Here is a 16,175-nt window from a genome sequence, read left to right on the forward strand (position 1 = left end):
TTATTGCATTACTTATTTAATTGTTTATATATATATTTCTTTTTGTAACGTAATTGTTTATTATGTATTGCAGTGTACTACTACCACAAAACAACAAATTTCATGACATGTGCCAGTGATATTAAACCTGATTCTCATTGTAATTGTGAGAAAAATACAACATCCCGCCAACTCTCGATATCCTTGACCCAGAACTCCTCAAAGTGAAAGAGCAGACAGGATCATATTGAGAACCTTGGGTCTGTGCTTCAGAAACAGTCAGAGACCAGTGTAAAGGGATAAGAAACACATCACCTCACAAACTACTCATCACCTGTCTGATCGGGCACTTCCTGTCACATTGGTAGAAAGGGTTAGGTTTTCACCATTTGCTTCAGAAGCTCAGAAGTAACAAGAACAAAACTGGAAACAAGTCATTATCTGTCCCAAGGAACTGCCGGAGAAGTAAAGAACAGAGTAAATGCTGAAAGGTCCTGAGGGATGAACACATGAACAAAATGATAACTCACACCTAAACATAAATGCAGAAGACGACTCTATCAATCTGTGACTCTGATTGAAACCTCACGTCCAATACCAGAGATTAACAGAGCTTACACCTGCTGTCCCCAACTTTTCCACATGGGCACATTCCTTTTATTTAGACATACCCTCATTTTCAACTAAATCAGTCAATTAGCCAACGCTATACAAATCAATAATATTCACTATTAGCTGCATTTCTTTCAATGTTTATAAAAGTTCATCCTTCCTTAGAGGCTCAAATTTTATCATAAACTGAGTTAATGGGTTAAAATGTCCCGGCTTTTCAATTTTCCCTTTTGTGAATGGCACTTTTGCATTATCCCTCCCATCTGCTTAAGTACTTGAAAAATTGGCGGTAACCTCTTGTGCTGAGTTTATTTGGAACTAATGCAACCCAATGTTCTAATCCAGTGTTTCCCAACCTTTTTTAGGCCAATGCCCCCCAAAGCACTTTCATACCTGCCATGTCCCAATAGGCACAATATTCTTTCCGGTGCCCCCATAGCATAAAAACATGTCTACCATATGCTAACATGAGAAAGATATTCTACTTTAATTTTTTATTTGTCTTTAAATCTAGCTTATGCAGTACCTGTGTGCTGCACAGTAGCTTTGATACCTTGAGGTTGATGGTTTTTAGCAAGAGTTGAAATATCTGGTTCAAGTTGTGACTGCAAAAGCCTCAAGTCTCTGCACATAACAATATCCAAGCAGTTTCTGGTTCTGTGAGTAGGTGGTTCACTGCAACTAGGTACGTAGATGGAAATGCAACCAAGAGCAGTTTGGCTCTTCTCTAAAGACCAGGAAACTTCGTGTGACAGTGTAGCCACCTACCACAAAAGCCGACATTTTTGCTTCTTTATCATTCTGAATTTCAATAATTTCTTCTTGCAAGCTCTTTCCACCTTGCAAAGAAACAGGTTAATTACCCAGTGCGGAATTTCAAAATTGTTCAAATCCTTGAATCGATTCAAAAAATCCTTCTTCAGTGCAAGTCACCGTCGATGAAAGAGAGTGCCATACTTTGCATGCAGGGGATCTGGGAGAACATTCTTCTCCCAACGTTTTGCTTATATATTGCCAATTTTTCGATAAAAGTGAACACTGCACTTCTTGCCTGGATTAAATTGAAGTTCTCACCCTGCAGTTTCATATTAAGAAAGTTAATTTTGTCATACAGATCAGTTAGATATGCCTCATCTTCACACAGAAATTCAATCTTGTTTCCCAATCTCTTGCTGACTTTGAGCAAAAATTCAACTACAGTGTCAAAAAGGTCAAAAAAATGTGCTGCAATTCAAGGGGAACTGTTGGGCACCCTGGCTGCTAATTTATGCATTTCCAGTAATGTCTGTTTGGTTGGTAAGGTCGGATGAGATTGCCGAGTTTCAGACGCGTTGTGACGACGAGTGCTCACTGCCTGCAGAGCTATGGTTCTTCCTGCGTTCCAGTGCCTCATCCTTTTTTCCTGAAACTGCTTGCTCTACCAGTGGTCGGTCAGATCTCATGCCTCCCCCAAAATCTTGACTGTCCCCCCAACAACTTCTATTTCCCCTAACGCCACCTTAAGACACATAATTACTGTTCTAATCACTTGAGTATTATATGGTATGTTTAACTCCTTCCGTACCGGATGCAGCAATTCAGATCAATGGGTTTACTATACACCGTCAGGATAGATCTATAGAGTCTCTCAAAAGCAGGGGTGGAGGAGTACGCCTCATGATCAACTCTTCTTGGTGCACAGATATATCAGTGCTGTCCCAATTCTGCTCACCAGGTCTGGAATATCTAGTAGTTAAGTGCTGTCCTTTTTACCAACCACGGGAGTGCTCTGAGGTCATTTTGGTAACAGTTTACATTCCACCTCAGGCTAATGTCAATCAGGCTTTAGATGATCCGAACATTGGGATCAACAAGCACGAGACTGCACACTCTAACCCCTTCACCGTTGTTTTGGGAGATTTCAACCGGGCCAGTCTGAAAAAGAATCACTAAGCAATTACTATCAAGAGATCACTTCCAATACCAGAGGAAACAACACACTGGACCATTGCTACACCACCATCAAGAATGCCAACCGTGCTACTCCATGCCCTCACTTCAGGAAGTCTGATCACCCGGCTGTACTTCTACTCCTTGAGTATAGGCAGAGACTGAAGACCGCAGCACCAGCAGTGAGGACCAAGGAGGTTTGGACAAGGGAAGCACAGAAGCGCCTGCAGGACTGCTTTGAATCGGTGGACTGGACTGTATTCAGGGATTCATCTTCGAACCTGGATGAGTATGCTGCAGTTGTTACTGGCTTCATTAAAACCTGTGTAGTTGAGTGTGTGCCCACAAAGACTAACTGCACATTCCCAAAGCAAAAGCCGTGGATGGACCAGGAGGTACATTGTGTGCTGAAGGCTATATCTGCAGCATTCAAGTCTGGTGATCCAGGCCTGGAGCAGGAAACCAGGTATGATTTGCAGAGGACTATTTCAAGGGCAAAGAGACAATTTCAAATGAGCTTGGAGGTGACATCGGATGTATGACTGCCCTGGCAGGGCTTGCAAGACAATACTTCCTACAAAGCGAAACTCAATAGCATGAATGGCAGCGATGCTTCACTACCAGATGAACTCAACACCTGCTATGCCCGCTTTGAAAGGGAGAACACAACTACAGCTGTGAAGATCCACCTGATGACCCTGTGATCTCTGTCTCAGAGGCTGGAGTTAGGCTGTCTTTAAAGAGAGTGAACCCTCACAAAGCAGAAGGTCCCAAAGGTGTATCTGGTAAGGCTCTGCAAACCTGTGCCAACCAGCTGGTGGGTGTATTCAAGGACATTTTCAACCTCTCACTGCTATGGGTGGAAGTTCCTACTTGCTTCAAGAAGGCAACAATTATACCAGTGCTTAAGAAGAATAACGTGAGCTGCCTTAATGACTGTCACCCGGTAGCACTCACATCAACAGTGACGAAATGCTTTGAGAGGTTGGTCATGACTAGACTGAACTCCTGCCTCAGCAAGGACCTGGACCCATTGAAATTTGCTTATCGCCACAATAGGTCAATGGCAGATGCAATCTCAATGGCTCTCCACATGGCTTTAGGCCACCTGGACAACACAACCACCTATGTCAGGGTGCTGTTCATCGACTGTAGCTCAGCATTTAATACCATCATTCCCACAATCCTAATTGAGAAGTTGCAGAAGCTGGGCCTCTGTACCTCCCTTTGCAATTGGATCCTGGACTTCCTAACCCTAAAGACCATAGTCTGTGTGGATTGATGATAACATCTCCTCCTCACTGATGATCAACACTGGTGCACCTCTAGGGTATGTGCTTATCCCATATACTTTCTATATACACATGACTGTGTGGTTGGCATAGCTCAAACACCATCTATAAATTTGCTGATGATACAACCATTGGTGGTAGAATCTAAGGTGGTGATGAGAGGGCATACAGGAGTGAGTTATGCCAACTAGTGGAGTGGTGCCGCAGCAGCAACCTGGCACTCATCATCAGTAAGACGAAAGAGCTGATTGTGGACTTCAGGAAGGGTAAGACAAAGGAACACATACCAATCCTCACAGAGGGATCAGATGTGGAGAGAGTGAGCAGTTTCCAGTTCCTGGGCATCAAGATCTCTGAGGATCTAACCTGATCCCAACATATCGATGTAGTTATAAAGAAGGCAAGACAGCGGCTATACTTTATTAGGAATTTGAAGAGATTTGGCATGTCAACAAATACACTCAAAAACTTCTATAGATGTACCATGGAGAGCATTTTGACAGGCTGCATCACTGTCTGGTATGGGAGTGGGGGGGTGGAGGCTACTGCACAGGACCAAAAGAAGCTGCAGAGGGTTGTAAATCTAGTCAGCTCCATCTTGGGCACTAGCCTACAAAGTACCCAGGACATCTTCAAGGAGCACTGTCTCAGAAAGGCAGTGTCCATTATTAAGGACTTCCAGCACCCAGGGCATGCCCTTTTCTCACTGTTACCATCAGGTAGGAGATACAGAAGCCTGAAGGCACACACACAGCAATTCAGGAACAGCTTCTTCCCCTCTGCCATCCGATTCCTAAATGGACATTGAACCCTTGGACTCTACCTCACTTTTTTTAATATATAGTATTTCTGTTTTTTTGCACAATTTTTAATCTATTTGATAATGTATAGTGTATAAAGTATACTGAATAAGGTTTATTTATTTATTATTATTATTTTCTTCTTCTATATTAGTAAGTTAACAAATTTCATGTTACATGCCGGTGATACTGAACCTGATTCTGATTCTGGTTTTCAACATGAATTGAATAATACTTGATATAAATAATATCACCACAGGAGTTATTTTCCAACATAAAACATAAATCAAGGAAATATAAAACTTCAGAGAACAACTATGTTCTTTATTCTTTTAAAATGATATTCAGTGTTCAATAATGGGCTCGAAATCTCAGCCCACAACTTAACTACTTCAAGATGCCATGCTGGCAATGGAAGTGTAAGTGAAGGAAAAATTAGGATAATTTCTATCCAGAGGTATAATTTATTACATTCTGGAATAGGTGCAATAAAATGCTACATGCAGAGTTATGGGTACTTTCGAGGTAAACTTGAATATTAACCAACACACCAAATGTTTCATTTATTACATTACCTATTTTTAGTTTTACAGAAAGATGCATATTGTTGAATGCAGAACCATGCATTAAAAGAATAAAGAAAATATTATTCACTTTTATTTGTAGATTGATTTCCACAAGATTTATGTATGATATTGGAAAGATGTCTCAGAAAGAATGCTCCAGTTATGTTGCTAAGGTATTGTATTTACTGAAACAAAGACATCATGTTTACAGCGCTCATCTAACAGAAACCATGCAGAAGCAATTACAAATGAGGGAAACCATAAATTACTCTGAAGTATGTACGTGTATTGCCTGACACTGTCAACTTTAACATATTGTTTTCCAAATGGGTAGATAGATTAAAATGTATGCTAATTGGAGCCCTATTCTATTGAAAGCTGATGACTTGATTTTGCGTGAGGCCTTGAACAACTAAAGCCTTTTTATGGGATCCGCTTCAGAGATCCCATAAAAAGGTATTCAAAGGTACATGAAAAGCTTTCTTTCAAGGGGTCAGAATCGGAAAATTCCAACAGGCTGTGCCTGCCTCCTGAAATCCACCTCCATGCAAATGTTTGTGAAGGAACCTGCCCCTTCTTGTCAGAAACTGCTCATGCAAACTTCTCCCCTTTGACCAGCTTCGACCTTCAGCGTGCTTGAGTGGAAAGCCACTCGATATATCTTAATCATTAAATACATCCTGCACTAACTTCATCTTTTGCCCATCCTAAACCCAGTCAGCATTGAAAACCATCGCAGTCTACCGTTTTTAGTACAAAGTTTCTATAAATTGATTAATCTGAAGATAAATATTCTTATAAAAATATTGTAAGCATAATTTTCATTGCTTTATTCATACTATTAAGTTGATACCACCCCATAAGCAACATAGTTCAGGGCAGCTAGGGATGGAAAAGAAATCCTACTTAGCCAGGAATTCCCAAATGAATTAAAACAAAGGTATCTCAGAGTGAAACATGAGAAAGGAAGCATTTTCAAATTTTTGATTCTGATCATTCAACTACAAATTATTGTGTGTTTTGGTCAAGATAGTAGGACCTACATGGTGTTTGTTTTTTAATGTCATCAAATTTCTTAATCCACAAAGACAACCAACATCAGAAGCAAAACATGAGAAATTATAAAATTATAAATTATTTTCCTAATATTTTAATTGCTAAATTCACAAACATTATATTTGGCATGAAGAATTACCCAATGTCAAAGTGACTGGCCTGTCCTTACCATTGATAACACTGACATTTAGCAGGAATTATTGCTTTATCTACCTTGAAAATACACACACTGATCAAAGCGACATAGACAAATTAGCAAAAAGCAGGTCGCTTATCTGAAAAACTGCTGCGCTTATCCAGCTCATTCAAACAGATTCCAGTGGGAAAGTTTCCATTCTAGCAGATTAGCTTTAGATTTGCAAAGATATTCCAGGCAAATGGGGGATTTCTCACATTCTTTCATTGACTGTCAAAGGATATCAGGGAAACAGCATGCTCCCTGGAATGAACTGATTAGATTTTCAAGATTGGTCAATGAAAAATAAACTCACAGCAATTAAATAAAATCCAAAACTATTGGTAGCTGTGATTTCTAAGGGACAGCTTTAAGCTGGAAAATAGACAACCAACAGTTTATTAGAAATAGATATTGTGCATCTACAGTATTTGTCCAGTTAAATCACTGCCTGTGATAGACTCCCATCACCTCCATCCAGTAAGGTGGTTTGGAAGAGTAAGGAAAAGTCCTACACCAGTTATCAAACTTCAAAGTATATTTATTACCAAAGTACGTACACATCACCATATACAAGCCCGAGATTCACTTTGTTGCAGGTATTCACAGTAAACACAATAGAATCCATGCAAACCCTACACAAGACAGACAAACAACCAATGTGCAAAAAACAATAAACAGTGAAAATACAAAAATAAAATAATAATAATAAATAAGTAAGAAATAAATACTGAGTACATAAGATGAAGAGTCCTTGAAAGTGGCAGTGTGGGTCCCGAGGCTCTTGTACTTTCTCCCTGATAACAGCAACAAGAAGCAAGCATGGCCTGGATTTGGGGGGGGGGGAGGGGTTGGAGGTCCTTGATGATAGATGCTGCTTCCCTGTGACAGCCCTCAGTGTAGATGTGCTCCATGGTAGGAAGGGCTTTATCCTTGATGGGCTGGGCCATATCTACAAGTTTTTGTAGGATTTCCCTTTCAAGGGCATTGGTGTTTCCATACCAGGCTGCAATCAATCAATATACTCTTCACCACATATCTACAGAAGTTTGTCAAAGTCTTAGATGTCATGCCAAATCTTCGCAACTTTTTATCGAAGTGCCGTACTTTTGCTGTAATGGCACTTACGTGCTGGACCCCAGACAGATCCTCTGAAATGATAACACTAAGGAATTTAAAGTTCCCCAATGAGCACCTCCAGTTTCTTCCCCCGAAGTCAATAATCAGTTTTAAATGACAAACCAAATCTATACAAGTTTCTCAGAAAGTAGAGGCTCTGCCATGCCTTCTTTGTAATGGTGTTCATGTGCTGGATCCAGGACAAGTCCTCTGAAATGATAACACCAAGGCATTTAAAGTTGCTGAGCCTCTCCAGAAATATGACTATACTTTGCTTTACATGACTTCTAATTATAGGTCTCTGTATGTAATTTTCACCCAGAAGGGATTATGGAGTCACAAAGAAAGATATTGCTGTCAAGTGCAACTATTTCAGCATTCCCTATTACACAGGGTGCACTGTGAAAGAAGGATCTAACGTTAGGAAAAGCTGTTTTGGTCCCACAGAACACCTTTTTGTTGAGGCTCACTATGAACCCAGCATCCTGAGATTTATTTTCATTTCAACTACCTAGACCAGCGGTGCATGCTGCTGACTCGATTTTCATGAAATGAGAGAAAAAAGTATGGTGCTTCACTCAGACACAACTGTCTAGGCGATCAAGATTTTTTCAAAAAACCAAAGGAAGTACTTGGGTTCTGTCTGCACAGCTCACTGCATGTGAAATTAAAATAAATTACCAACAGGTGACTCTCTTCTGTAAAAGCAAGTTAGTGTAATTGCTACAAACAATCTGCTGGAAGAACTCTGCACAGCATCTGTGGAGAGGAACTGTCAATCTGTCTAGTTCTGGGACTGTGCTCCAGATTCCAACACCCGCCATCTTCTTTCTCTGTGAAATGCCATAGAGCACCCAGATTATGACAGGGCTCCGTTTCTAAGAAATATTCATTACCCAGACATAAGATGGCAGCAAGGGGAGGGGGTACGGTATGTACAGGCTATCCATAAGTCAGTGTTTGTGACCAAGGGAGCAGCTGTAATCTGAAATAAGTCATAATACTCTGGTCATGATGCACCTGTAAAGAAAGAAACAGGGTTAATGCTTCTAGTCTATAACCATTCTTCAGAAATGTTATGATCTGCTCTGGCTCAACTCCAGAGCCACACTGATGCAGGCAAATCTTAATTGTACTCAGATTACCAAACAAGCCACTCAGTTCAAAGGTGATAGGAATGTACAAACAATGCCAACTTTGCCACCATTGCTCACTCAACATAAAGGACTAAAAAAATACCCAGAGACTGTGAAAAAGTAAGTTCTCTCCTCCAAAGCTCAATGTGTTCCTTAACCCCTCTCCATTCTTGCACCAGATTGAAACCACACAAAACAAAGCTCATTTTATAAGCCTTCAGATATAAAACAAAAGAGCATGTATACTCAGTCACAGGAAGGTACTGCACAGAAACCAATTCATCGAGTCTGCATCGACCATTAGGCTCCCATTTTTACACTAGTCCCACACAACCCAATTTAGTTCTCCCCAACTCCCCCAGATTCTGCCATTCACTTACACACTAGTGGCCAATTAACCAATCAACCTGCTCACTTTCAGGATGTGAGAGAAAACTAACCCAGCCAGAGGGAAAGCATGTGGCCCCAGGGGAGAAACTGCAAACTACACACAGATAGATAGCACCAGAGCAGACGATTAAGCCTAGGAAGCTGAAGTTGTGAGGCAGCTTCTCTACCAGTTGTACAAATATGCCACCTTCTAAAAAAGTTTTTAAAAATAACAGTCTACCCAAACAACTTCAATGGTTAGTTGGGAGAAGACTTCAGGAATCTTGAAGAAATGTCCCTAAAAAGAATACAACAAAAAGAAAACAGAAATTTGAGACATTATTTTACAAAAGATACATTTGGAAAACAGATGGGCCCTAACAAGTCGTTTCACACCAAGTACAAAATAGGAAATTTAAAAACGGTGATATTTCAGAAAAAAAAGGTGTTCTAAATTTGATCAAAGGAAGATCTCCCATTCAGCTCAAAATATACTGCTGAATGCTTGCTGAGAGAAATCGAGATGTTAGTAGGTGTCCAGTGCTGAGATAGTGGGGACAGGGATTCAGAGATAGCTGATTTCTTACAGATAAGTGCTCAGTACCTGTTCCATGTCACACTGCTCAGACACTTTAACCTGGTCTGATTTTTATCACATATTTATTAAAAAGCCTATGTCTCATGTCTGAGCTTTTGATATTCTCTGCATGCACAATGTCACAGATGTTATCCACTTTAACCAGCACACAAAATCAACCAAGTAACAGTTATGAAGTCATAACATCATAAATCAATGAGTAAAGCAAAAAAAATGTCTATGCAGTTATTTGTTCCAGACCATTGAAGTCTGTTAACCCTCCACATTGGGATAGTGCTTAACTATCATTTGCAGCATTTCTAAACCTACTTGAATCTTTTCACTTTTCTTTTGATCATAGTGTTGCAAAATGTTTATTAATCCATGAGAAACCAAAATGGTGTGAAAAAGGATTTCACCTTTCTGGATTCTTTACATGTCAATGACTTGATAGAAAATTATACCAAACAATAAGTTTTTTCAAAAGTGTCGCTTCCTCAGATTTTGTTTTTGGTTATGATAAGCTGCTTGAAGCGGAGCACAAATATAATTTCAGATTACTTGCATCACGTAGGAATTTGGAGAAACAAGAAATTAAACTTTTATTGAATGTAATGCATTTAATTGCCTAATGGTGCTGAAGCTTTGCAATAGTTCAACTAAGCTAAAAGTGTTTTGTTGATGACTTTTGTTTATACTCAATGTCTGAGGCTTCTCGCTAAGTGTTCAACAATAATCAGCCAGCATTGATGGATTCCAGTTGCCCTGATACTGTTTCTCTATGACCGCAATGTCCTGCAGAAACCCTTCACTAACCGCGCCAGGATTTGCAGGGAAGACGTCTAAATGGGAATGCAGAAAATGAATTTTTAGCAACATGTTGCACTTCATGATTTGTATGCTTGAAGCATGTTGTCAACCATCTACATGTATTATTTGCTCTATCGTTACAAAATTTTCAACATCCTTGAATGCCTTCCAGACAATTTTCTCAGATCCCATGAGAAGTTCTTTAAATTGCTTGTCATTGATGACCTGTTTGATTAGTGGACCAACAAAAAAAAACCTTCCTTAAACTTGGCATCAGTTATCCTGACTTGAATGATAAATTAAGTAACAAATATAGGTGATTTTTTTAAAAAATGGTGCACGATAAAGATATTTCAAGGTGATTTTCATGATCAGAAGCCCAAAATCCATAAGATACACCCAAAAGTATTCAGGAAGCAAAATCTTTGTTGTCCAGTGTTATTTGAATTGCAAATTGACTGTTTTTGGTCTCAGGACAAAAACACAACCAGATACACAAAAAAGCAAGGTTTTGTGGTATGCAAAAGAATATTAGGAATAGCATCCCTCACCTTGTATGCCAAGTAGGGTTTATTAATCTTTCTTTGTCATTCACTCATCACTCATTAAAGAGTCATTCCTGCAGCCTCCAGTAAAAGAACCTGGTGAATTGGCAAGCACTTCATCCAGATGCATGCAATCATGTACGGTCTCACATATAAATAATCTCACTTACCTTTCTCGTATCTGCCACAGCTCCATCTCCCAAGATCTAGAGGCCATTTTCAATTCTGAGAGTCAGATGCTACTTAAGAGGCATGCTTGTGGTTAACACCTATCCAGGTAGGAGAGATAAAGTAAGAATTTTAGGTTCATTTAATCTTGTCATGGCATATAACTAGTTAAAAGGTGCCTTCTTATTTTACTTTCCATGGTTAATCACTTGCTAGTTTTCTTGAGGTTTAGTGATGACATTTCAATTTACTTTGATGATTTGGTTTTTATTTTGTATGTCACCATATTCTAATTGACATTAATATTAACACTATCAATTATCTAAACCAGCAAGAATTCTTGGTGCCGTGATAAGTATCTCCAAAATTTTCTAAGTTCATCAAAACTCTCCAGTGACTGCACGTATCAATTTTCTGTTGGTTGCAGTCATGTATCTATTTTCTGTCTGTGTTGTAGTTTGTGGCACCTTTATTTTCGTCATCTGTCTCGTGAGTTGGGGTGTGGTAGAAGCAAAATGAGTGTACCGGTAGTTACATAGTAGAGGTAGTCGGGGAATGAAGTATTTGTTTACCATTAATTGGAATGTTATTGGACCACTTAAATACACTAACTTTGTCAATTTAGTTTGACTGCTAATTACACTTAGTATCCCTTAGTTATATTGCTAATTAGAAAGCTTAGTTATGCTGATTTGAACGCTAAGATTGCTATATCGCTAATTTAGTTTTGATAGCTTTTTTATCGATACACATCTTTGTTGGTTTCATAATAAAGGATCAAGCGTAATTTTTCGATTTGGAAATTTGTTATTTGGAAGCGCGTTATACAGTGTCAAGTATCCCGGATTATTCTCTCAGTGATTGTTGGTTTGTTTCCAAGTAACCGGTGTAAGGTTTACAAGGCAGGTCTGAAAAGGTTATGAAGGCAATTTAGATGAATTAGAATTGTTCTCTTTGGATTAAAGTGGGCTGAAGGGAGACTTAAATAAAGGTTCAATTAGAAGATAAAGCCACAGAGAGCACCTATTTCCTGTAGAAAAAAGTCAAAAACCAAACAGTAAAGATATACAGTGACCATTACGATGAGAGGAGAGAGAAAGAAAACTTATTTCCGCCCAAAGGGTGGTAGGAGACTGCAAAACACTACCAGAAGGAGACTCAGAGGCAGAGACTTCGTCATTAGACTGGTAGCTTTTTCAACTGATAGGAACAAAATGGGGCCATTCCCTCCACAGCTTACATTTCCTACAATTACATTTTAGGTAACACAATACAACTGTTATTAAGAGGTTATTGAGACTGTTCTCTGACTCTCCATAGCATGAATGCATAATCCTCCATACATTTTGCCTATCGCAGTTGCTGGTGGTCTAAGTGACTCAAACATCTTGCTTGAAATTCTACATTTGTAATACAGGGACTATCACCATGACAATTGAATGTAGGAATCAGCACAGGATGCAGCTAAAATTGGAGAGCACAACCAAGGAAGCTATTTCTGTCCACTCTATCTATATCTCTCATCATCTTATATGCCTCCATGAATAGGAGAAGAACGAGATTTTGCTTTGAAATCATTCATCAGAACTGCACATAAATTTTAAGCTGCAAAGGTGGGGAAGTAGAACAATAGGAATACAGACCAAAGTTTTCACAGCAACAATGTATAAAAATTATCAATTGTAAAAAATTATACAGTGAAAAATTGAAACTAAGGTTCATCCACATCTTTAGAAGAAAAAAAAGTGCTGTTCATCGAGCTTACACCAGAGCACTCTTTCTAGGCAAATGGAATTAATCTACAAATCTGCATTCAGCAACCTCAAAGCATATTATGAAGGTCATAGGCCAAACACAGTTAGCACCTTCATCAATATGAATAATTGGATCAAAGGACCCATTTCCATGTTGTGTAATTAAAATATTACAACATTTGAGGCTTAATATCTAGTTTTATACTTTCAGATAAGCCCTCATGGCAGAATCTTCATTTCAATTTTTTTCTAGCATTTTGTTCCTTCTATTGGTTTTAAAGAAATTATCACGACAGCTGTAGTCTGCCCTCTATCAGACATCCTCTATTTCTCCGTCTACCCCTCTGTATAACATAAAACACATGCACCCATTTGCTTTTCCATTTCTGAAGGTTCAGCAAGAATGGTAACTGTTTCTCATTCACTAATGTTGCCTGAGCAGCTGAAGACTTACAGCATTTTGGTTTTTTTTGCATTTCCAGCATCTGCAGTTTACTGCTCCAAGGTTTTACTAACCTTAAGCAGAAGCCAAAAATTTCTAACTATTGAGCTCATATTTGACTGTGGGCATCACCGGCAATTTTCCTTCTCCAGATTCACTCTGGTTGCTGGGTTACTTCAGAGACAGTTGTTCCAAACTTTGTGTGTGATATGTTGAAAGCTCCAGTAAAGTTGCATGTTTCCTTCTCTTAAGTCTCAAACAGTTGGAGACAAAACAACAGCTATCATTTTTTACTAGTTACAGACTCTTTTTAAAAATATTCATGGCAGACTTTAAACTCACATCAACACACACAAAATGCTGGTGGAACACAGCAGGCCAGGCAGCATCTATAAGGAGAAGCGCTGTCGACGTTTCGGGCCGAGACCCTTCGTTGGGACTGTAAACTCACATCACAAGCTTTTTAAAAAAGAAACAATAACTACTGGCTCCCTTCAATCACTAAATTACTTTACTTCTAAAGTGCATTTTGTGACAATCGGCACCATTGTGTTCCCTGTTAGTTATGACCAAGTCACCATTAATTAGATCAGTGAAGTCAGTTTGTGACATGGTGATGAAAATATTCCGGTTCCACAAAACACCTTACAATCAGATCCTGTATGTTGAGAGAGGCTGATGCTTCTCTGAATTTATGTGTGTAGTCTAACACAGATTATCTTAACAGCTAATACAGTAGTTTACATTTGCCCCAAGAAAAAGAAAAATACTGATGTGTCACTGACGCAGTCACTTGTCACTAAGTAAATCAATCCTCTTGCACTGACGCTAGCATTTTTGGTAAACTGACATAGGTTATGTTATCCCTCCTGATGTATTTAAAGGTCCTTTATAAAATCATGCAGGACAATTTCTTTTCATTAGTGATGAATGTTATGATTGGAGACCTGTAAAAACAAGATAAATAGGAACAACACCAAGCCTTTCAAAGGCTAAAAATAATATGTCTGAAAAGATGTATCATAGGGTATATTAAAGAAACATATGAAATGTATCCTATAATGTTCTTCACTGGAGAGATTTCGATTACAAGGAGGGCTTTCAGCAATAGAAATTACATGACAGCAGCTGCTAAATCCAAACAGTGCCAGAAAACCAATTTACGTCAGAACCAAAAGAAACCCCGGGGGTATTAGACTAGCTGTTGATGTAATCAAATATCACTTGCCATGATTTAGGTATATTTTGACAAAAATATTTGATCTGATAAAAATATTTTTTACAAAATCTGATCATTTTAGTTATTCTATCTGCTCATTGATCTGGGCATTATGCTTTATAACTTCGTAAGTATTAAATATTGACCAGAGAAGGCATTACATAGAGGCAAATGTGAAGTCACGACATTTTTATTCAATGTCAAACTGTTATAAAGAGAACACTTGTCTTTTCAAATTAAATGCAAAAGAGCTTGTAATTTGAAATGACAAGTGTTAACATTATGGAAGGATAAATACTATAAGAGATATTTGCCAAGTGTAAAAACATCTTGAGTGTAACAGAAAAAAACACCACATTAAACCAAATTGAAAATAATTTTCTTTTGAAATCCTTGAATACTTCATCTGATGATGAAATGACACCTTTATGTGATGCAGCTTGTCAATCGTCTTCTGAAAATCTAAGTAAAGAACGTTCAGCCAATAATATAAAAGAAGATACCAGTTAGTCTGACTTCAGTGGTGGCAATATGTTAGGGTCCATTATTAAGGATGAGGTTTTGGGGTATGTGGAGGCACACAATAAACTAGGCCAAAGTAACCATGGTTTCTTCAATGGGAAATATTGCCTGACAAATCTGTTGGAATTTGTGTATGTGTATCCTCCCTGATATTTTCTCAAAGAATTCCAACTGAATTGCTCCTAGAAATCCCAGCCATTGCTGTTCTGCCATCATGCCTGCTAGTGTCCCCTTCCAATTAACTGTGGCCAACTCCTCTTCTCATGCCTCTATAATTCCATTTACTCTGCTATAATACTGATACCCCTGACTTTAGCTTCTCCTTCTCAAACTGCAGGGTGAATTCTGTCATACTATGATCAAGTCAAGCAAAGTTTATTGTCATTTAACTACATACATGTATATAATCTATATTATGTATATAGAAATAAGACAACATTTCTTCAAACTAGGCTGAAAAGCACATAACACATGTAACTTATGAAGGTAAGGATAAAATCTACAAATCACACATAAATAACATACTAAAGTGTATTAATATTAAATATTGTAAGGCATGGAACACTTTGAATATGATGTGGTAGGGAGTTCAGAAGCCTAATGGCCTATGGGAAGAAGTTGTTACTCATCCTGACGGTTCTTGTCTTTATGCATTGGAATCTCTTGCCTGATGGTAGGAAGTCAAAGGGGATGCTGGATGGATGGGTGGGATCCTTAATAGCACTAAGGGCCCTGCATCTGCAGAGATCCTGATAAACTTCCCTAATGGGTGGTATGGAGACCCCTGCGATCCTCTCAGCTGTTCTCACAGACCTTTGTAGGGACTTCTGGCCAGATGCTCATCTGCTCCCATACCAGATGGAGATACAATTTGTCAGGATGCTCTCAACGGTGCTCCTGTAAAACCCAGTTAAGATGGGTGGGGTTGAGGTTGTGGGAGCCTAGCTTGCCTCAATCTTCTTAGGAAGTGGAGGTGTTGCTGTGTCTTCTTGTTCAGGGAGGTGATATTAAGGGATCAGGTGAGACCATCCATGCTGTGAACTCCCAGGAACTTGGTGTACTTCACCCTCACTATAGACGAGCCATGTTTTCGCAAAGAGGGATG

General features: G+C 38.9%; 1 long non-coding RNA gene across 1 annotated transcript in view; it reads left to right on the top strand.

Moving 5' to 3' along the window:
• Positions 1–16,175, top strand: part of LOC132385846 (uncharacterized) — a 48,646-nt gene that overhangs the window by 19,533 nt on the left and 12,938 nt on the right. The window contains exons 2-3 of the long non-coding RNA XR_009509314.1: positions 5,279–5,351; positions 11,156–11,242. This is a non-coding gene — a long non-coding RNA (uncharacterized LOC132385846). The remainder of the gene's footprint in view (positions 1–5,278; positions 5,352–11,155; positions 11,243–16,175) is intronic.

This window comes from Hypanus sabinus, chromosome 2 (genome assembly GCF_030144855.1).
Source record: "Hypanus sabinus isolate sHypSab1 chromosome 2, sHypSab1.hap1, whole genome shotgun sequence".
In the NCBI taxonomy this organism is placed as follows: domain Eukaryota; kingdom Metazoa; phylum Chordata; class Chondrichthyes; order Myliobatiformes; family Dasyatidae; genus Hypanus; species Hypanus sabinus.